The sequence below is a fragment of the Culex quinquefasciatus genome, chromosome 2 (assembly GCF_015732765.1).
Source record: "Culex quinquefasciatus strain JHB chromosome 2, VPISU_Cqui_1.0_pri_paternal, whole genome shotgun sequence".
Taxonomy (NCBI): Eukaryota; Metazoa; Arthropoda; class Insecta; order Diptera; family Culicidae; genus Culex; species Culex quinquefasciatus.
This window is the reverse complement of record NC_051862.1, coordinates 107,008,534-107,032,321: the sequence shown is the minus strand read 5'-3', so window position 1 is coordinate 107,032,321 and position 23,788 is coordinate 107,008,534. Positions and strand designations below refer to the sequence as shown.

The 23,788-nt window shown below is 35.5% G+C and overlaps 1 protein-coding gene across 7 annotated transcripts in view; it reads left to right on the top strand.

Annotated features, from left to right (window-relative positions):
* Positions 1-23,788, top strand: part of LOC119768052 — a 170,588-nt gene that overhangs the window by 797 nt on the left and 146,003 nt on the right. The window lies entirely within an intron of this gene.

Genomic DNA, 23,788 nt, shown 5'->3' with positions numbered 1-23,788 from the left:
TCTTAAAATTTCAAATAAAATGATGGTCCACAGAGTAAGACAGAGTTCGCACTGCCCCATCGCAGGTACGCACGCCTGCTACCAGCAAACATTAGGGAGCCAAAAAATTCAATGACATTTCTTCGGACTGGGCACTCTGGGCTACTCTGTGGATGGTCTCTGGTCCAATAAACAAGTTAATGTGTCGATTTGGCCTTTAAAAACCTTGTTTTCAGCTTTCCGGTAGCTTTTATGTCGACTTTTTGCTTATTTTTTTCAATATTTTCCCTCGGTATTGAACACAAAAATTTCCTCATCTGTAAGGATACATGCATCTTGTAGAAAATTTTCTACTGAAGATTTTTGTCTAAGCAACTTTGAAGTCTCATCAACTCTCAACAATATTAGAGGAAACTAAAGCCTAATTTGAAGTGCACTTTTTCGATAATTTGTCAATAACATGCAGCAAAATGCAGCTTTTCTGTCGACCCTACTATTTTTAGAACCATATTTGGACATTATCTGGCTATTTCACAAGTAAAAGTAGTACTTTTTGAACAAAAAACCTTATTTCAAGACTATTTTATCCAGAGCAGAAAAACTCTGCCTCCAAATTGCTTGTTCCATGATTGTGGGATGTTATTGTGCCTACCACAATTATGAAATATCTGAATTTATCTGATATTTTTTATAAAAAAGTTGTCAGACCATTCATAACACATAACTAAGCTTGAGTTTCGTTGGTTTCAGTGCGTGAAGTCATTAATCTGTAAAAAATGTGTACTCCTGGAGAGAACTAAAGTTTGTTTACATCCGTAAGGAAAAAGTGTTCCGAATTTGTGGATTTCAAGGGTCAAAGTTTTTCTTCAAAAACATTATTTAAAAGTAAAAATGCAGCAAGTTCGATACTGCATTCTAAAGATCGCAAGAAAAGCTTTCAAATGAAGGTAGAAGCGAATCATTTAGTTCCATTATCGATTTTCTATGATTTGGCCGATCTGTAAACTGTTCCGACTGTATATCGCATCTGTTTTTAAACATAATTAGCTCATCCTCTAATACTAGCCACCTGATGTTGTTTTCTCATGGCACACTACGTGCTAAATCAATGAATTACTTTTAGTAAATAACTCATGTATAGAGTATTTTACATTTAAGCCAATCGATGCACGTTTGCTGCATTTCCATGGATAAAAATAAACAAATAACAAATCGATGCCTCTGTGCTTTCTTATGCTCACAAGAGAGCACAGATGCATCGAAATATAAGGTTTGATTGTACGGGGATGGCGATTGTCCACGCTCCATACAAAAAAGTTTTTTAAGGACAATTCACCACGAGGGGTACACAATTTTCATGTCAACATCCTCATTAGATATTTGAAACAGAAAGGGCACCGAATTATTAAATAGAATTACAAATAACTAGATAATTTGGTTTAAAATATAAAAAAATATTTAGGGGCGCCAAAATCAATTGTATGAATGTTTCTACCAAAGTGTTTTTTGAAAATTCATACTTAATGCTCAATTTATTTTTTCATCAAAGAAGGGGCTCTCAAGTGGCAGAAAGTTAAAGGAGTTCTAGTAGAGCTTCTCAAAATAAATACACGTCAAAGTTTGGACCGTGGCTTAATGGCTACGGCTCCCGCCTCATAAGCGGGTGGTTCAGGGTTCGATTCCCGACCGGTCTCCTTGAAATTATTCGACTATAATTGAACTTTGAATATGAACAAAAAACGCGTGGAATCAGGTGGGATTCGAATTCACACCTTTGGATTGGTAGTCAGATGCTCTAGCCACTCGGCCACCGAGGGGTTGACACCCCTTGAGTGAATTAATCCGTAGTGGTGAAATAATGTCACAAGGTCATTTACTATATAATACAACAATCCCTTTCCCAACGATTCCCCTACACACACAACACACCATATTCTATAAATAACTCGAAGTGGTTGGTACGGTTTGTCCCCACTTCTTCTTCTTTCCCCGATGATTCCATGAAATGTGGGTTCCGTTCATAGAATCTGTCTCTTGCGGATAATGCAACGCAGTAGGCCGGGCCGCTTTAGTGAGTGTAATACATTTCGGGGGTCCTCGAAAGTACTGCAATCATTAATAATGACAAGAAAGAACTTGAGGCGTAATCTAACCATAAGTTCTTCCCGGATGCTTTCTTCGGACTGGCTGCGCTTGTGTTCGATTAGATTAGATTAGATTAGACGTCAAAGTTTGGACCGTTGTATAATGAAGTTTAAGTCATACCTTCCAGACTAAAAAATTGTCCAACTACACTGAAATAAAAAAAGTACCAAATTACTAAATTCTAGGAATTTTGCCACCTTTTCTGATTAAGTAATCGAAAAAACCCAATTACTAAGAGCATCATTACCGGTGCGTTGCGGAAATTGTTGCTATTCTATTAACCCGTAACGCTTCTATTTTAGTTTAGTCACCCGGTTCCACACCGGTCGTTGTCAAATTGGGTTAGCAATTTACTAGCCGGCAACCTTACCGGTGGTTGCTGAACACTTGTTCGGCAGTCAAATGAAAAAGTTTCGAGATCGTTGTTTGAAGAAAGTATAATAACTTTAATTCGCTATCATCGTTTCAAAGATAAACACGACTATTGACATTTTGAGGTTCATGAGTGACCTGACCACTCTCCAGGTTGTCCCGGTAACCCCCAGGGATGTTCCGGAGGAGGGACAATTCCGGAATTGTGGTCCACCGGACATGATTGGTACAAAACTTCAATGTTTTGAAAGATAAACAAGAATATCAACATTCGGAGGTCTATGATTGACCTGACCACTCTCCAGGTTGTCCCGGTAACCCCCAGGGATGTTCCGGAGAAGGGACAATTCCGGAATTGTGGTCCTCCGGGCATGATGGGTATTAAACTTCATGATTTTCTAATCTAATCTAATCTAACCCTAGCGCAGCCAGTCTTTCGAGGGCATCCTGGAAAATGCCTTAGGTTGATTGACGCCTAGCATCCTCTTGTCATTATTAACAATTGCAGTGCCCCAATGCAATAAATTGCTTTGAAACATCACAAACGTTAAAGCGGCCAGGCCAACTGCGTAAAGTTTACCGCAAAGATGATTCGTTGAATTGGATTGAGTTTGAGCACGAATGTTCAAACAACAACACATTTCTGAATCTACAGGGGAGGAAGAAACGTGGGGATCCCCCGCTCACGTTCCTGTTTGTTTAGGCAATTTATCGTTGGGAGCACCATGCTAAGAAGTTTTGGTGCTCCGGGACCCTCTAGGGATGGGACACTCTATTTCCACAAATGCCCTGGACACTACTTGCCGTGGTTATAGCGCCACAACTCGCTTCCTGTGAATAGAAAAATATATGGGTAATTTAAATCAAATAAAAACATGAGTAAAATTGGCAACCCCTTTAACCCCACTCTCAATTTTTATGTTCTCAGTTTTTTTATGAATGAAGTATATCTTAGCTTACCTTTTGATGTAGTCGAACACCTGCATTAGCAGGAACGGACTTACCTAGCACCACAAACCTTGTTTCACCAACACCGACTCACCAAAGTCGGTCGACACTTGAGTACCGATGTAGATCCTCGTGAATGACGAAACGACCATCTTCCTGTCGTTGTATGCGTATGCGTGTGCTGCTATCAGTTGTGGCAACCAGCTATCGTTGAAGCACGCGGTAGCAGGATTACAGATGGAGTGATCTTCGCGATGATGGCAGCCGATTTTCTCAAAATTATGCTTAACTCCGGAAATCATGCGCACGAAACCCGTTTATTTTCACCATTACTGATTTTCCTTTTTACAAGCCAGAAAGATGGCTCAAACTGCACAAATACTGGCACAAATCTCATGCAACGCAGCCGCCACAAATCACAATCTCGTTTTTTTCTGGATTAATTTGCCTATCACGAAACCAGTTCCACTGACAAACTTTGAGCAGAGCAAGTCGTGCACTCAATCTATTTTTCTTAAAAACTATGCCCCCATAAAACTCATAACTATTTAAAATTTTGAACTGGTATGATCTTCTTGTTTCACTATTTACAATAACTTCAACAAAGTAAAATGATTTTAATCTTCATTTAAAACCCAATTAAACTGGTCACACTGCCAATCTGAGCGAGATGCTCGCGATTACTCTCTCTCGCACAAAAGCTGACAATCACACCGCACCTTCACTCGTCCGTCACGCTGCCGACCACTCAAAAACTGACAGCATATATTCCTTCCCTTTCTGTCCGCATTTTGGCATTTTTGAAGCGTAAGCTCACGCTCGCTCAAGTCACTCACACAACCACCCACGCACACGAGAAAAAGAGACATAAAGAGTACTAGCTCCCACCAACACCATGGAAAATTATGATGCTGTTTCTGTCACTGCTCGTATTAAACTTCATGATTTTCAAAGATAAACACGACTACGCAATGTTGAGGTCTATGAGTGACCAGACCACTCTCCAGGTTGTCCCGGTAACCCCCAGGGATGTTCCGGAGGAGGGACAATTCCGGAATTGTGGTCTACCGGGCATGATGGGTATCAAACTTCAGGATTTTCAAAGATAAACACGCCAATTGACATTTTGTGGTCCATGAGTGACCTGACCACTCTCCAGGTTGTCCCGGTAACCCCCAGGGATGTTCCGGAAGAGGAACAATTCCGGAATTGGGGTCCACCGGACATGATTGGTACAAAACTTCAATGTTTTGAAAGATAAACAAGAATATCAACATTCGGAGGTCTATGATTAACCTGACCACTCTCCAGATTGAAAACTGAACCTGATCACGATACACGAAACAAAGTTGTATTTAGGTCAATTTTGGTAATACGTTTAGTAGGCAAGTGATGGGGGTACCTTTTGGTAAATTCTGAAAAATCTATGGTTACCGAATGAATGTCATTCGAGGGGCAAGACACAGTTAATTAATTATCTTTACACTAATTAATTAGCGCTGATTTTAGTCAATTAGCTAATTGATTAGCGCTGATTTGATATTCCATTCCCATCTTACATTAAGTAATCTTGTCGTTGAGAAATGTCATTTTGACAGTTTGAAAATAATCTTTACTTTCGTCTGAAACGAAGGTTTCTTTAAGTAATTTGTTGTGAGGTTTCAACCGGTATATGCCGGTTCCGGTTACTGCCGGAACATGGATTTCGACGTGGCCACAACCAGCAGCAAACTCAAGGCTGAGGCCTGCATAATCCGGGCAAGTTTGGCTGCACAAGAAGGAGTCCAAGGACAAGGAGCTGTCGGCGAATGGGACACGGCCTCCGAAGCAAATGGAAGCTGCCCTCGACGGATGTCCAACGAACGCTTCAGCTTCCCCCACGGGGTGTCCGGCCCAAAAGTCCGCCTGTTTCTCTTCCACAAGCTGTGCCCAGTTAAAGAAACGCATCCGGGACATGTGAGGCTACAACCGTTACCGGGCCGGAAGAATGAAAGAAAGCGGCATATGGCCTTGCAAACAATTAAACTTATGTGAGGAAGATTGTTTTATTTGGGGCTTCTTTTTTATCCTTTGGATTTTTTTATGCGTTTTTTTTCCTTCCACCGGTTTTAAAACCAGCTACTGCATTTCTTGTTGGAGAAGACTACTACAACGGGAATGATCGAACGGCCGGAACCTACGTTTTACTTCCCTATCATGAAATGCGTGATGACACAAATGATTCAACAACCGTTCGAGCTACCTCCGGGAGAACCTTCTTGGAAGTCGTGACGTTGGACGAGCTAGATAAAGTATGAAATAGTGCAGCACGCTTTTGCCGTTGGAGTTGATATGATCGCCAATTCGCGTCCGGAAGCGCAAATAACCAAATTATGAACATCGCTCGAAAAAGACCAAAACCACTCCCCCTTACCCATTCTTCCCCCATAAAGTTTATTTCATACGTAATCATTACATTTGAATATTTTTTTGAGGTTTCCCCTTAGGATGTGCTCTGCTGTTTTTGGGGGTCTGCCGGAGTGATGCATTCAAAGTCAGCAGACTTCAAGAGAGATCCGTTCGGCACGCGCAGCTTAAGCGGGGAATTTCTGTTCAGAATTACCGGTCGCATTCGTAACGCTGTCACCGGGATTGTTAACAGGTCGATCGAGGATTCGACGCCTCGGCTCGCAGTTACCTACATGCACGAACAAGTTAAGCTGAAAGTAGTGACCGTTTTCTTCCTCTTCTGCTAGCGTCTGTTCGATATCTCCAGCACGACCACAATCCGTTCCATGAGTCAGTCGGATCCGGAAGACAGGACTGTAAAAGTACTCGCAGCGAACCGTACGATTCTTCGTCGCAGCACAGCAACTCGTTGACCGAAATGTGTCAACTGATTCAGATTGCAGGACGCAGGAGGAACTCGTCATTATGCCCGTTCTTGCCTTGCCTTTCCAACGATTTCACAAGAACCTGCCTGCGTTTTCATCCGACTAGATTCTGCACCTCTTTGGCGTTCTACAAGCCACCGATGTCGGTTCAGGTTCTGTATAGGAGAGGGCGAGAAAAAGTTTGGAAAAATTAGATCATCGAAGAACTACCATTCTGGTCTGGAGGTTAGATTGGATAATACATGTTACTACAAATTTCCTACCTGTTATTAAAGTTTGTTGATAGTGTTTTGAGATGACAATTGCCTTCATCAGCTTGAAGAAGTTGCTAGTTTCATTTCGAGTTCCTTATTTTTGAATTTCTTCGCCTGCAATTCGCTGGAACTCTCAGCTTGCTCTTGATTTCCGGGAGCCCGCCCGTGGCCAGGACAGGTCACCGGGGAATCCCCACGAGTTCGATGGTCGCAAGCAGAATTCGCACTCGTCTATCAGCACAGTGTCGTCGTCAAAAAAAAATCGTCAGCCCGCCGTTGTGGATGTTCCTTTGGTGTTGACGCGCTATTCTCGAGCGTTGTTTTTCGGGCGAGCATTCCGACGGCCTTGGAAGTTCGTCTGTTTGTTTAGCCGCAGCACCGTCATAGTCTTGATGTAAATAGACAATGTGTATCGTGGAGGTAATTCTGCGAAGACCGGCCAGGTAAACAGCGGTTCAATCAAATTCTTAAACCCGTCGTCAAATGTCTAGGATAAAGACGCTCAACTTACCTGCACTCGACCCAGTTCTCGCTCCTTCCGGAAGGTACAAAAACAGACCATCCTCTTTCGATGGAAGTTGGAAACAAAACAAGTTTCCTCTTCCGCCACCGGGAAAAGTGGACCATTAAGATTCGTGGCCGTTCCGGGCCAGGATGAACAAATTTGCCGCAGCAAACACATGTGCACGTTAAGTAAAAGTTTGTTTTTTGTTTTGACATTTTTGACAGATTTATCATCCTACCAAGATAATTCGAGAGGGTGGGAATGCGCTAGTTGATTAGTGTTACGCTAATCAACTAACTGATAATTTGTAATCAATTAGCCGAATATTGTAGTTGATTAGGGCATGTGTCTTGCCCCACGATGTCATTAGGTGTGTACCTTTGTCCCTCTCTACTCTACTAAGTGTGTACACTCCCTCAAACAGATCATTTGCGCCAACATTTGGCATCAACATAACTACTTTAACTGAGAGCAGTTTCAGAACTGGATTAAACTTTGGCATCGGTTCCGGCCTACTTTTTAGCAATACCGCCAACAAATCCTGTGGCCTTCGAAGAACCAGCCTGTTTCGAAACACTTCCACATTAGGACCAGGAACGTACACTTGGTGGAAAGGTTGGCGGAATCACTGACACCGTCTTCGAAGACGCTTATGGTACATTCGATTGAAGGCTAGTTCCGCACTGAGTGCCGCACTCAGAGCTGTCAAGGTGTTTTTTTTTGAAGAAACTCGCGCTAGTTTCACACGAGTTTCACCGCCATCTTGGAACCGCACTCGATGCAGACTACATGCTGAGCCAGGTTATGTTCAACGCGATGAAAAAAGCATTCCGGGGTGCGTGCATTGGAGTTGATTTCAATAAATCCATTCCTCGTCTGACGTACATCCGTCAGTAGAACCGGTAACTTTCCAATTGTTTACACAAAGATTGAGATTTTGTGGATCCCAGGCTTTACCGCTCGATAATCGCCGTCAGGTCAAATCACTGCCAGTCTAGGAGGGGAAGTGAAATTAGGGACTACTTATTTTAAACTCTGCCACAGGTCCTTAATTCCATGGTACTTCGCAAATAGGTGATTGACCAGGAGCGAGCCCCAGGTTTCGACGAACCCATGCTCTCCGCAAATGCTGGCCCGGATCGATCGTAACATCATCCTCCCAGTTGATTTCAGCTAGAATGAACAAGTAGCCACTTGGTCATGAAAGTGGTCAAAAATAATTCCTTGTAAAATTTCAGGGCATTTGATATGTAACATGATGAGGTTCGAACCAATCCGCCAAATGACCGCACCCGGGTTCACGGGATCCGGCGGAATCGGTTCCGGAGTGGACAAGTGGCCACGAGCATCTTCCGTGCCAGCTGTCTGTCAACGAACTCTTCAAGCAGGTTCACGTGGGTCTCCTGAAGGATGTACATAACAAAATTTGCATGATTTTTTAAAGTCGTAGGGGCGCCCCCATTCAATTTTTCATATCGAGAATTTGCATGATTTTTTTAATTCGTCGGGGCGCCTCCAGTCAAATTTTTATATTGCATATTCTATTGAAAAAAAAATAAGTCTTAGGGGCGCCTCCAGTTAAATTTTCATAATTTTCATAAAAATGTTTTAGTCATTAGGGCGCCTCCAGTCAAATTTTTCATTTCGATTTGAAAAAATCAATCAATTTTTCAATACGAATATGCAATATAAAAATTTGACTGGAGGCGCCCCTACGAATTAAAAAAATCATGCAAATTCTCGATATGAAAAAAATGATTGGAGGCGCCCTAATGACTAAAACATTTTTATGAAAATTATGGAATTTAACGCACCCCTAAGACTTTTTTTTTCAATACGAATATACAATATAAAAATTTGACTGGAGGCGCCCCTACGACTTAAAAAAATAATGCTAATTCTCGATATGAAAAATTGAATGGAGGCGCTCTACGACTTTAAAAAAATCACACAAATTTTGTTATGAAAATTTGACTGGAGGCGCCCTTATGACTTAAAAAAATCATGCAAATTCTCGATATGAAAAATGGAATGGAGGCGCCCTAATGACGCACCCCTAAGACTTTTTTTTTTTGTAATACGAATATGCAATATTAAAATTTGACTGGAAGCGCCCTTATAACTTAAAAAAATCATGCAAATTCTCGATATGAGAAATTTGACTGGAGGCGCCCTAAACACTAGAACATTTTTATGATAATTATGAAAATTTATCTGGACGCGCCCCTAAGACTTAATTTTTTTTCAATACGAATATGCAATATAAAAATTTGACTGAAGGCGCCCCGACGACTTAAAAAATTCATGCAAATTCTCGATATGAAAAATTGAATGGAGGCGCCCCTACGACTTTAAAAATCATGCAAATTTTGTTATGAAAATTTTACTGGAGGCGCCCTTATGACTTAAAAAAATCATGCAAATTCTCTATATGAAAAATTGAATGGAGGCGCCCTAATGACTAAATCATTTTTATGAAAATTATGATAATTTAACTGTAGACTTAGTTTTTTTTTTCAATACGAATATGCAATATAAAAATTTGACTGGAGGCGCCCCTACGTCTTAAAAAAAATCATGCAAATTCTCGATATGAAAAATTTGACTGGAGGCGCCCTAACGACTAAAACATTTTTATGAAAATTATGGAAATTTAACTGGAGGCGCCCCGACGACTTAAAAAAATCATGCAAATTCTCGATATGAAAAATTTAATGGAGGCGCCCCTACGACATTAAAAAATCACACAAATTTTGTTATGAAAATTTGACTGGTGGCGCCTTTATAACTTAAAAAAATCATGCAAATTCTCGATATGAAAAATTTGACTGGAGACGCCCTAAATACTAAAACATTTTTATGATAATTATGAAAATTTATCTGGACTTATTTTTTTTCAATACGAATATGCAATATAAAAATTTGACTGGAGGCGCCCTTATAACTTAAAAAATCATGCAAATTCTCGATATGAAAAATTTGACTGGAGGCGCCCTAACGACTAAAACATTTTTACTAAAATTTAACTGGAGGCGCCCCTAAGACTTAATTTTTTTCAATACGAATATGCAATATAAAAATTTGACTGGAGACGCCCCTACGACTTAAAAAAATCATGCAAATTCTCGATATGAAAAATTGAATGGAGGCGCCCCTACGACATTAAAAAAATCACACAAATTTTGTTATGAAAATTTGACTGGAGGCGCCCTTATAACTTAAAAAAATCATGCTAATTCTCGATATGAAAAATTTTACTGGAGGCGCCCTAAATACTAAAACATTTTTATGATAATTATGAAAATTTATCTGGACTTATTTTTTTTTTTCAATAAAAATATGCAATATAAAAATTTGACTAGAGGCGCCCCTACGACTTAAAAAAATCATGCAAATTTTGTTATGAAAATTTGAAAGGAGGCGCCCTTATGACTTAAAAAAATCATGCAAATTCTCGATATGAAAAATTGAATAAAGGCGCTAATAACTAAAACATTTTTATGAAAATTATGAAACTTTAACTGTAGGCGCCCCTAAGACTTAGTTTTTTTTTTCAATGTTTTTGTTTTTATTTATTGTTTATTCGTCAAGCTTATGTAGACTACTTACAATTTTCTTACATACTAGATATTATTTCTATTGTACAGATTTTTTCGTAGTTCCGGTTTAGACATGTCAAAATGTATGTACTGTGAATTTTCATTATAAAAGCGCATCATTTGATTTAATGGCGATTTTTTTAAATTATTTGTCGTGTATGCAGTTATTCTAAAAAGTGGTGAATGTCTAAGATTACGGCTTGGTTCATGAATACTACTTGTTTATTATTGTGTTATAGTGTTCTACAAAAGTTAGTTGTGAGTCTAGGATGACACCTAGATCACGTACTACTTTGCATTTTTCTACTGGTTGGTTTCCTAATAATACTGTTATGTTTGGTGTTTCATGTTTTCTGCTGAAGGCAATGGAATTACATTTCTTTACATTCAATTGGAGTAGGCTTTTACTACACCATGTGTAGAAAAGATTAATTTCGTTTTGGAATACATGACTGTCATTGGCATTTCCTATTTCCATATACAATTTCATGTCGTCTGCATATACAAGTACGTTAATTTTTTAAGAATGAAGGAAATGTCGTTTACATACAAGATGAAAAGAAGAGGTCCTAGATGGGATCCTTGCGGAACCCCAGAGGTGACGTGAATTGATTCCGATAGTACATTTTGGAAGCGAACAATTTGTTCGCGCTTAGTCAAATATGACTTAAGCCATTCCAAAAGATTCGGTTGAATTCCAATTTTCTGCAGTTTGAAGATTAATAATGGTATGTCTTTTTTTTTTAATTTAATCCATTTGAAAGAAAGGTTGAGTTGTAGAGAGTTTTTTTTTTAATTTATATTTATTCAGATATTCTCTTCCATGTACATTCATTCAGTTAAAATATTATTGAGTGTCCAATCACAATCGATGACTTTTCACCTCAATTTTAAATACTAGCAACTTTTATTAATTCATGAAATATTGTAACTTTCGCTATTCAGTGATTTCAAATGTAGGAGGTCCTACATGTACAAAAGGGAAAAGGGATGCCTTAAAACTAACTTATAAACTATATAAAGAGCGGATCAATGCAGCTGAAGACTGCAATGATTTTTGTCGAAATGCATCAATTATCTTATTGGACATAACATCCAAAGTGTCAACTTCGGCTAATTGATGAAGTTCACTGGTGCTGAACCAGGGAGGAAGTTTCAGAATCATTTTCAGAATTTTGTTCTGAATCCTCTGAAGTTTTTTCTTCCTGGTTAAGCAACAGCTTGTCCAGATCGGCACAGCATAAAGCATGGCAGGTCTGAAAATTTGTTTATAAATTAACAGTTTATTCTTGAGACAAAGTCTAGAATTCCTGTTTATAAGTGGATACAAACATTTAATATATTTGTTACATTTAACCTGGATACTTTCAATGTGATCCTTGTAAGTAAGGTTTTTGTCAAAAGCAAGTCCAAGATATTTCACTTGATCCTCCCACTTTAAATTTACCTCATTCATCTTTATAATTGTATGACTTTTTGGTTTAAAAAAATCAGCCCTTGGTTTGTGAGGGAAAATAATAAGTTGAGTTTTTGCAGCATTTGGAGTAATTTTCCATTCTTTTAAATAAGAATTGAAAATATCCAAGCTTTTTTGTAATCTTCTTGTGATGACACGAAGGTTCCTACCTTTGGCGGAGATGCTTGTATCATCAGCAAAAAGTGATTTCTGACATCCTGGGGGCAAATCAGGCAAGTCAGAAGTAAAAATATTGTATAAAATTGGACCCAAAATGCTTCCTTGAGGGACGCCGGCACGTACAGGTAGTTGATCAGATTTGCTATTCTGATAACATACCTGCAGAGTACGATCCGTCAAATAATTTTGAATAATTTTCACGATATAAATCGGAAAATTAAACCTTTTTAATTTCGCAATCAAACATTTATGCCAAACACTGTCAAATGCTTTTTCTATGTCTAGAAGAGCAGCGCCAGTAGAATAGCCCTCAGATTTGTTGCTTCGAATTAAATTTGAAACTCTCAACAACTGATGAGTAGTTGAATGCCCAAGGCGAAATCCAAACTGCTCATCAGCGAAAATTGAATTTTCATTAATGTGCGTTATCATTCTTTTAAGAATTATTCTTTCGAATAATTTACTAATAGATGAAAGCAAACTAATGAGCCGATAGCTTGAGGCTTCAGCAGGATTTTTATCCGGTTTCAAAATCGGAACTACTTTGGCATTTTTCCAACTACTGGGAAAGTATGCCAAATCAAAACATTTGTTGCAAATTTTGACCAAGCTACTTAAAGTTGCTTCAGGTAATTTTTTAATTAAAATGTAAAAAATGCCATCCTCACCAGGGGCTTTCATATTTTTAAATTTTTTGATAATAGATTTTATTTCATTCAGATCCGTATTCAAAACTTCATCTGATGAAAATTCTTGTTCAACAATATTCTGAAATTCTATTGAAATTTAATCTTCAATAGGACTCAAAACATTTAAGTTGAAATTATGAGCACTCTCAAACTGCTGAGCAAGTTTTTGATCTTTTTCCCCATTAGTTAATAGAATATTATCGCCATCTTTTAAAGAAGGGATTGGTTTTTGAGGTTTCTTAAGAACCTTTGAAAGTTTCCAAAAAGGTTTGGAATAAGGTTTAATTTGTTCGACATCTCTTGCGAACTTTTCATTTCGCAGGAGAGTGAGTCTGTAGTCAATAACCTTTTGCAAATCTTTTTGAATTCGCTTCAGTGCAGGATCACGAGAACGTTGATACTGTCTCCGGCGAACATTTTTCAGACGAATCAGAAGCTGAAGATCGTCATCAATAATGGGAGAATCAAATTTGACTTGGACTTTAGGAATAGCAATATTCCTAGCATCCAAAATTGCATTAGTTAAAGATTCCAAGGCTGAATCAATATCAGCTTTGGTTTCTAAAACAAAATCATGATTTAAATTGTTCTCAATATGATGCTGATACCTGTCCCAATTAGCTTTGTGGTAATTAAACACAGAACTATTGGGTCTGGTAACTGTTTCATGAGAAAGTGAAAAAGTTACTGGAAGGTGATCAGAATCAAAATCAGCATGAGTCACTAAAAGACCACAATACTGACTTTGATTTGTCAAAACCAAATCAATTGTTGATGGATTTCTAACAGAAGAAAAGCAAGTTGGCCCATTCGGGTATAAAACCGAATAAAGACCAGAAGTGCAATCTCTGAATAGAATTTTACCATTGGAATTTACTTTTGAATTATTCCAAGATTGGTGTTTGGCATTAAAATCACCGATGATCAAAAATCGAGATCTATGCCGAGTAAGTTTATTCAAATCCCCTTTGAAATAATTTTTATTTTCCCCAGTGCATTGGAAAGGCAAATATGCAGCTGCAATCATAATTTTCCCAAAAGAAGTTTCAAGTTCAATGCCCAAACTTTCAATAACTTTTAACTTAAAGTCACGTAACATGCTATAAGTCATACTACGGTGGATAACTATTGCAACTCCACCGCCATTTCGATTCATTCTGTTATTGGTTATAACTTTATAATCTGGATCACTTTTCAAATAAGTGCCAGTTTTTAAAAATGTTTCGGTTATAACAGCAACATGCACGTTATGAACTCGTAAAAAGTTGAAAAATTCATTTTCTTTCGCTTTTAAAGAGCGAGTGTATCGCGCCGTCCACCCGATATTTTTCAAACACTGGAATTTCTTTTTGATTTAGAGTGAAAAACGCGGGCACGATCACTTTTCCTAACTTTTTATTGAGAAAGTTTAACGAGTTACAAAAAGTCAAACACCAAAACTGACACTAAACTACTGAACTGAGAACACTGGGATTACCGAGAATTAACTGAGGGCAAAATTTGAACTACATACTGTGACTAACTTAACACCGAACTGAACTCCGAACTGAACTACATACTGAATACTGAACCCCGATCGAGATTTTCGATCGCCTTTTATAGTGTCCTCTTAGTTCATTTGAGGACTTTGAAGATCCCCATAATTCCTGGAATCCTTTGGGTTCGGATTTTCTTGCCGAGACCTTCTGACCAATCAATTAGCGGGTGAGGTAATTATCCCCTCCATGTCCTAATTGATTGGTCAACGAGTCAAAACCCGAAGTGTCGCATATTGTCTTTCTTCTCCCTTTCTCTATCTCTCTCTCTCCCTCTGGCATAAGTACGTAGATTAGATTCGATCTCCTATCGGCTCGCGCATGGGCCATCTGTTTTTGCGCGTGTGAAAACCCGAACGCACAAACGACTTCGCCTCAGCCGGCCCTTCGTTTGATCTTGAAAAGAGAACTGTGAAGTTATGCTAACTGGGCCAAGTTCCCCTGGGGGTAATTTGGCTGTGGACTAATTATGATTTGAGCGACTTCACGGTTCTCTTTAATTTCACCACTGGATGAAATCTCCTCATCATGGATCAAAGTCCAATCGCACATTATTGCGTCGGGGATTTCATCTAAGGTGACAAAAAAGATGTGGGTTGCTACATACCCCCACACTTCCCAGCTAGATGTTCATCTAGAATAGGTGATCATCTACTGTCAGTTGATTGTTGGTTTCAAGGATGGTTCGATATAATGTTTCTTAGGATGCAATGTTTTGTTCCTTTATGATCTTATTTTTCTGTTAACAACTTGTGTTACAATAGATTGATTCATCTGTTCTACAATTAAGGAGTGGAGAGAGATTTATCAAATAGCTAAACATTTTTTTTTCCTATCCTTGGTGTTTTGATATTGGTAATTTTTGTGTACCGCTCGTAGGCTGCTTCGTCTGATGTCCGTGTACCTCCGCAGTGAGTACTCGTCTTCTGGGATTGCCTTGCAAACTCTTTGGCAGGTGTGGAGATGATGACCATAGTTGGTTTCGCGTTGTTGGCCTCTCATCCTTCATTTTGGTGTATCTTCTTTGGTTTGTTTGCATAGTTCACTTATTTACTGTTTTTATTTATTTTTTATTATGCATACCAGTTCAGTTGTAATAATGATAAAGGAATGTTTTTTGTCTTTCATTTTCTTCGCGACAGACGGAAATTATAAATGTGAGTTTGATCTGAATTAAGTTCTTTGGTTTATCTTATTGTGCTTCAACTTGTGCAATGCTTAGCTTCTAAATATGTTGATTATCATTTTTGATTATATGCATTTTTTTTGTATTCTTTTTTTTTCAGCGTTATTTTTTTTATGTGTATGCTTCTCAGGTCTTAGCACTTAGTCATCAGAAACCTTGATCCGAGACTTGTTTTCTACTCATGTTCGTGGCCTTTTATTTCTTAAATGTTCATAATTTTATGATCATTTTATTGGCTACTTTTGGTTATGAGGAAATTGTGCATTTTCGTTCTGAGAGTTGTGCATATTTTAGTTTGCTGAAAATGAGAAACATATTTGCATTCGCATTGACACTGCAAAAGTATTAAGCTTTTGTAATTAGATTTATGTTATAAGATCAAACTCGTACTTATAACCTCTTAATTTTGGTAGTATATTTTTACTGACAATTACAAACATGGAATAATTTTCAACTGAACTGTGGCATTAAAGAAATGTAAATATCCTTAGAAAAACTGAATATAAGTAGTTATTGTTTAATATATATTTTAAATGAACATAATTTTTATTACGAGATAAAAGTTGTCTTTTTACATTTTTTTTCTTCTTAGTTTTTTTTATACATATTTTTTTTATAATCTGATTACATTTTTTTTTGCGAATGTTCATTTTGCGTGTAACTTGGCACATTATAATAATGGTTGAACATATATTCGAATCGATTACCTGTAATACAATTGCAAATTTTATAATGTTTTTGTTTTCATTGTTTGATTTATTTGAGTATTACAATATTTGGTTTGATCTAGTTTCTTTGAATGTATCATTTTAGAATGGTTTAATAATATAATATTTTGTTTGAACTTTGTTGAGTACAAATAAATTTCCGTTTGTGATTCTTTGTATATGATTGTTTAAAATTTTCCTTGATATATATTTTTTTTTTTCAACACATGGTGATCAACAGTTAAAGTTTGATATATAACGCCAAAATAGAAAATTATTTTATAATACATATAAAACAATTTTATATTGTTTGAAGGCAATGTTATTTGATGGTTAGTATGTTAATCATCTTATTAGTTCAAAAGTTTTTTTTTTCATGCAAAATTAATATGTTATTATTTTAATGTTTGTTAAAATTCTGTTTGTTAATATTTTATGTTTGTCCTGATAGTTTTATTTAATTTTTGTTGATTCTCGCCTCATCGTCTTCATCTTCGTAGATTTTGTCTCATCCTTTTCGCCTTCTTCTGAGGAGTTGTCGCTAGATTCGTTCGATAAAATAGTAACCGCTGTGTCCTTTGATTCCTCGTCAGATTCTCTAATTACATTCGTTAGTAAGTTCTGGTTGTTGATTGTTAGTTTATTATGGTCGCTATTGTTGTCCGCCTGAAAAGCATTAGTAGCATGCGGATCTTCTGATGATGTGTCCGTGTAGATGCAATTGTCAACCTCCTTTCCTGATCGTAAAAGTCTGTTTTGTGAAAATCCGATTTCAATATACGTGTTAGTCCATATATTGGCTGTTTTGAAACGAACCAATGCATCATTCATATTCAAAAATGTTTTAATGCAATCTCGACAAATTCGAGAGGGAAATCCATCACATTCAATATTTATATTTATTAAGTTGAAAGTAATTACTTGTAGATTGAAATCGTTTTTTAAATCGAGAAAACTTTTCCCGTATTGTGGTTGCGCACATTCTGCAAAAACTTAGGTTATTGAAAATGCGCACACTCTTTTTTTTTAGTAGCCATAATTTGTCGTAGTCAAAGTCCTGTCTATCACCAAAAAAAAATGCTATGAACTGTAGAATGTATCCGGATTTTGTTTATACAAAATCTTATCTTCCCCTTTCCTTTCGAAGGTGGGACTGAATCTGTTGGAAAAGAAAAATAGTTATTAATAAATGTGACAAAAATGTGTTCTATACCACCACTTGATAATTGAATCAAAACCACACTCTTTTGAAACATGCTGGGGTGCACCTCCTTGTCCATACAGCGTCAATCATGCAATCGCAGTCATTCGATTCGTACATACTTGTTTAGACCTTTTGTTATTAGGCTCGCATTTTTATTATTCTTGTTAGTTTTTTTGTTATTTTTTTGCGTTAGTTAGGCCGTTTGGTAATTATTATTGTTCTCAAATTTTGGGTTTTTATTTTCTGATCCATTGATTTCCGTAAAGTTGGTCTAATTCTAATTAAATCGTTCTAATTTCCTACACTTCTTTTTTTTTTTTTTCGTTTAAATGATATTTGTTCCAAAATTTAATGTCTCCTTTGAATTGAGACATTTTTCTTTTACAAATCGTTGAATTATTTTATGTTTATGCAACATATATAATATTTTCAATTAGTTGATAAAATTTAAAGTTTACGATAATTTTTTTTTTTACAATAATTAATTTGTGAACTGGTTAAAATTTAAATCTTAACGATTATTTATTAACAATAGTTTATGTGCGAACTGGCCAGTTCTATATACATTTTAAATATTAAAACCGTGTAATTTGAAACTATCGTGCTATGAGAAGAATATAATGTTGATTTGATAGAAGAGTGTTGATATCTTCTAATATTTTGTTTATGCAGTATAATGCTTCGCGTTTCATATTCTCAGTAGAATTTTCATCCAAAATTATTTCCTGCATCATCGCGATTGTGTTTAATAATATATTTTTTTTAATTATTTGATCAGTAACTTTGTAATGCGACCAACATTGTTTGTTGAAGAATGGTTTTCTTGGCTTTTCATATTATATATTACTTAGATTTGACAATAATTTTTGTCTATATGTTTTCTTAAAATTGAGATCCGGATCCGCTATTTTTTTCTGAAATTCAAAATAGATATCAGATATTATTGTCATACTTGGAAAACTTTTTATTGTTTTATAATTTTATTGAATAAGCAAAATTTTTTTTTATTGAATTATAAATATTTGATCAATATCCTTTAATGACCATTTATTCATGTTTTCCAAAAACAGTACAAGAATGCGAAACATTTCCAACTTTCAATTGATTTTGTTTTTCTTTCCTTGAGACAAAAACACATTCTTGAGTCTGTTTGAATTTTTGAAGCTCAATTGGAATTGCTTAAGGAAAATGTTAGCACAAAACTATTCAGAATACTTTAAACTGAAATAGTCCCCTCTACATCCGATGGCTTCGTTCTAGCCTTTCTTTTTCGTTTGTGAGGAGGCGCGTATAAATCTTCAAAGCTTTTAATCCAATTTAGCCAGAAAAATATCTATTTGGAGGTCAAGAATTATATTTCCATCCGTTATCCATCTAAAAATATCAATGCTTTCCCTATGATTCGCATTCCAGCCCTATGGATTTGAAAAAAAATATTAAGTGTGGTTTAAATCAACCGAAAAATGAACTCAAGAAATACCAAATATTCGTATAAAGATTAGATGCTTGGATCTTTAATAAACCTTGCTTCTTTTTGATTTTCTTATTATTATATTTTTTTTTGTTTAAATTTCACAAATTGAAGTTGCTAGTCATAAAATTTCTTCAATCTATTGTTGTGAATCTTCTCTAATTTTGTTCCATTTTTGATGATTGTTGTTTGTTCACTTGGAATATCAACAACTTCGTAAGGTCCTCTCCAAAGACTTTGGAGTTTCTTCCCTACTCCTGAAGGAATAGATTGCACAAGAACTAAATCTCCCCACATGGGTTGCCATTCGTTGGAATGCCGGTCGTAAATAATTTTTCTTTTATTTTTAGAAATTATCAAATTTTGTTTGGCTTTTTCATGAATGCCTTTAAGAGTTGCTCTAAGTTCGGCGATATAATCGTCGTATGTTAAGCTATCATTTTTGTATGCAAAAATGGATGTAGGGATTCTAGCTGCTCTTCCATACAATAATTCAAACGGTGAGTAACCGGTTGATGAATTTATCGTTGAATTATATTCAAACGTAAAAAATGGTAACAATGAGTCCCACGACTCAGGATTACCTAAAATAAATTGTCGAAGATATATTTTCAATTCTCGGTTTGATCTTTCAACCAAGTTAGCTTGAGGGTGATATGCACTAGTGCAGATCTTTTTAATCTTTAAGAGCTTGCAAACATTCTTCATGAGGCTGCTCATAAAATTTGCACCTTGATCGGTTACCACCTCCAAAGGGCAACCGTATCTGCAAATAAAATAATCGACAAATGTTCTTGCTACAGTTTCACTTTCTTGATCTGGCATCGGAGCAACAGTTAAAAATCTTGTTAGATCATCTTGTATGACAAGACCATATCTATTATTATCTTCAGATTGTACAAGAATTATAATATCCATATAAATTTTCTGAAAAGGTTCCGATGAAGTTGTTGTTATTTTCATCGGTATTTTATTTGTCGGCCATATTTTATTCTTTTGACATGATTCGCATTGACGCACATAATTTTCAACGTCTCTTTTCATGTTATCCCATTTAAAAAGTGGGCTTATTCTTTTAAGCATTCTTTTTCCACCAACATGACCTCCCAATAGCATCATGGAATTCTTTCAATACCGTTTCCCTATCTTCTACCTTGACAAAAATTCTTTCCTCTTCAGACGCATACAATGTGAAAAACTTTTCAAATTTGTTTGCGAAAAATCTTAAAATATTGATTTCCGGAAAACGTTGTAAGTTTCTGAAAGAAATTATTTGTATGTTTTCTGCGGATTTCGCAAAATTCGGACAATTTGTAAAACCTTCTAAAAATCCATCGAAAAGTTCTTCTATATTAATAGTCGAACGTTTGGAACCATTTAAAATTATACCCCATATTTTATGCATGGGAAATGAAAAAGTTTTTCCGTCTAAATAATCTTTCATCCCGTGTGGTAAATCGATCAATTGACTCAATTCTGTAAAAGCAGTTTTACTGTTGATTATTACAAACGTTCCATCTATTGAATCAAAATCAATCATTGTTTTTGAAAATTTAAGTAATTGAAAATCTAACTCATCATTGTTTTGAGCATCGAAAAAATCGTCCAAGCTAAATTGTTTACTCGAAACATCAATTGTCTCATCTTCAATATCTATTGCTTGCAAAGAATCAATGGTTGTATTGAAATCTTCATCATCATCATCATTAAATAACTTGTTAGTTTGATTTTCATTATCATCAATCGATTTATTGTGATTAGAATTGTTAATAATATTATTTGGAGAATTTGTTTGTTGGCGTCTTTGTTGTCTGGTTACAACAGCTACAATGTTATTACTTAAATTTTCTGAAATCTTTTCAGTGTTATGAATTTTAATTTCTTCGTGTTGCATTCGAGATAAAAAGTCTGCAACAATATTTTCTTTCCCTTGTTTATATCTAATTTCACATCCAATGCCTTGGATTTTTAATCTTAATTTGGAAAGAGTAGGAGAAGTTTCTTTTAGTCTCCATAATGCAATTAACGGCCTGTGGTCCGTATAAACAATGAAATGTTGGTTGAATATATAATGTTTAAAATATTCAATCGCCCATACAATTGCGAGAAGTTCCTTTTCAATTATAAAGTATCTCTTCTCTGAATGACTTAATGCTCTACTAGCAAACGCTATTGGGTGATCATTTGTTTTTTCATTTGATAGTACAGCTCCGATTGCATAGTCACTTGCGTCGGTTGTAATAACAAAAGTATCTTTGAAATTTGGTCGAACTAAAATTGGTTCTGAAATTAAACAATTTTTCAGGACATTAAACGCATCTTCACATTCTTTTGTCCAAATAAATTTCGTATCTTTCTTAAGAAGATTGTTCAAATGTTTTCTTTTATCCGCCATATTTGGAATAAATTTTCCATAAAAATTTACTGTTCCTAAAAACGACCGAACATCTCGTATTGTTTGTGGACGTTTCATATTTTTGATTGTTTTAATATTCTCATCTGTAGGCCTTATACCGTTTTCATCAATTATGTGTCCAAGGTACTTAATTTCTTTTTTAAGAAAATTGCATTTTTCTGGTTCAACTTTTAAATTATTTTTGCTCAAAGCTTCCAAAATTTTGCATAAATTTAAATTATGTTCTTCTATTGTTGTACCGAAAACAACTATATCATCTAAATACACAAACGCTTTTACTGGTTGTATTTCATATAAAATAGTATTCATTAGCTTTTGGAATGTTGAAGGGCTATTTTTAAGACCCATCGGCATTCTTGTAAATTCATAATGTCCTTTTGATGTCGAAAATGCAGTTTTTGCAGCATCTCGAGAATCAATCGGAATTTGATAAAATCCCGATTTAAGATCAATTGAAGAGAAAAATTTGCTATTACCAATGTTGTCTAAAATTTCATTAATAAACGGTATTGGATACACAAATGAGCAATTCTCTGAGATTTCGGTCATTCGATTTTTTTTGTATTTTTTAATCCGGCTGAAACTTTTTTGGTGCCTTCGGTATGCCCAAAGAAGCCATTTTGCATCATTAGTTTGTCCATATAATTTCCCATACAAATTTGGCAGCTGTCCATACAAAAATGATATGTGAAAATTCAAAAATCTGTATCTTTTGAAGGAATTTTTTGATCGATTTGGTGTCTTCGGCAAAGTTGTAGGTATGGATATGGACTACACTGAAAAAAAATTATACACGGTAAAAAAAATTTTGTGATTTTTTTATTTAACTTTTTGTCACTAAAACTTGATTTACAAAAAAACACTATTTTTATTTTTTTTATTTTTTGATATGTTTTAGAGGACATAAAATGCCAACTTTTCAGAAATTTCAGAATGGGCAAAAATCTGACCGAGTTATGATTTTTGAATCAATACAGATTTTTTCAAAAAATCGAAATATTGGTCGCAAACATTTTTCAACTTCATTTTTCGATGGAAAATCGAATTTGCAATCAAAAAGTACTTTAGTGAATTTTTGATAAAGTGCACCGTTTTCAAGTTATAACCATTTTTAGGTAACTTTTTTGAAAATAGTCGCAGTTTTTAATTTTTTTAAAATAGTGCCCATGTTTGCCCACTATTGAAAAAAATATTTTTGAAAAGCTGAGAAAATTCTCTATATTTTGCTTCTTCGGACTTTGTTGATACGATCTTTAGTTGCTGAGATATTGCAATGCAAAGGTTTAAAAACAGGAAAATTGATGTTTTCTAAGTCTCACCCAAACAGCCCACCATTTTTCAATGTCGATATCTCAGCAACTAATGGTCCGATTTTCAATGTTAATATATGAAACATTTATGAAATTTTCCGATCTTTTCGAAAAAAATATTTTCAAAATTTAAAATCAAGACTAACCTTTCAAACGGGCCAAACATTCAATATTACGCCCATTTGAAATGTAAGTCTTGGTTTTAAATTTTTGAAAATATTTTTTTTCGATAAGATCGGAAAATTTCACGAATGTTTCATATATTAACATTGTAAATCGGACCTATAGTTGCTGAAATATCGACATTAGAAAATGGTGAGTTGTTTGGGTGAGACTTAGAAAACATCAATTTTCCTGTTTTTTAACCTTTGCATGGCAATATCTCAGCAACTATGGGTCGTATCAACAAAGTCCGAAGAAGCAAAATATAGAGAATTTTCTCAGCTTTTCAAAAATATTTTTTTCAATAGTGGGCAAACATGGGCACTATTTTAAAAAAATGAATAACTGCGACTATTTTCAAAAAAGTTACCTAAAAATGGTTATAACTTGAAAACGGTGCACTTTATCAAAAATTCACTAAAGTACTTTTTGATTGCAAATTCGATTTTCCATCGAAAAATGAAGTTGAAAAATGTTTGCGACCAATATTTCAATTTTTTGAAAAAATCTGTATTGATTCAAAAAATCATAACTCAGTCAAAGATTTTTTGCCCATTCTGGAAATTTCTGAAAAGTTGGCATTTTATGTCCTCTAAAACATATCAAAAAAATAAAAAAAATTAAAAATAGTGTTTTTTTGCAAATCAAGTTTTAGTGACAAAAAGTTAAATAAAAAATCACCAAATTTTTTTTACCGTGTATATTTTTTTTTCAGTGTAGTCCATATCCATACCTACAACTTTGCCGAAGACACCAAATCGATCAAAAAATTCCTTCAAAAGATACAGATTTTTGAA